The following is a 659-nucleotide window of genomic DNA, read 5'->3' as shown; positions in this document are numbered from 1 at the left end:
ATCAAGTGTTGTAAACTAGGCATAGCAGACGGGTGAGGCTTCTAAAGGACTCCCTCGATCTGAGGAATATCCTTAACTCCAGAACGGAGATCTTCGGACTGTGCTTGCATTTCAGGAAATTCTTGCTGGCCTATTGGAACCCGCAAGATAACAGTGTCACTTGTTATCGATACTGTTGTTAATATTGAGTAGCGAGGTCCTTTTCTCCTCCATATCCTAGAGAGGCCTAACAGGTTTTGGCATCTGATGATATGCCGTAAAGCTAATTGCTTTATGGACGTGAAACACAGAGTAATCCCATGAACCGGCCTTATCTAACATTTTTATTTATATACTGCTCTATTACTTAGAGCGTGCTTCTTTTTCGGATTTATGTTTTATCGACGATATAAAATTAACTTTCTTTCCGTCCCTGAGCGTCTGTTAATATTTTGCCTGCACCACGTCCTCGCGTTGTTGTTTTTTTCTTCGTTTTTTTTTTTGGTGGGGATTAACTATATATATATATATATATATATATAGATATACACACACACACACATGTATATGCGTGTATACATACATTTATATGTGTGTATGTATATTTATGTATATATATATATATATATATATACATAAATATACATATATATATATATATATATATATATATATATATA

The sequence above is a fragment of the Octopus bimaculoides genome, chromosome 26 (genome assembly GCF_046866305.1).
Source record: "Octopus bimaculoides isolate indiv1 chromosome 26, ASM4686630v1, whole genome shotgun sequence".
Lineage (NCBI taxonomy): Eukaryota > Metazoa > Mollusca > Cephalopoda > Octopoda > Octopodidae > Octopus > Octopus bimaculoides.
This window is presented reverse-complemented; position numbering follows the sequence as displayed.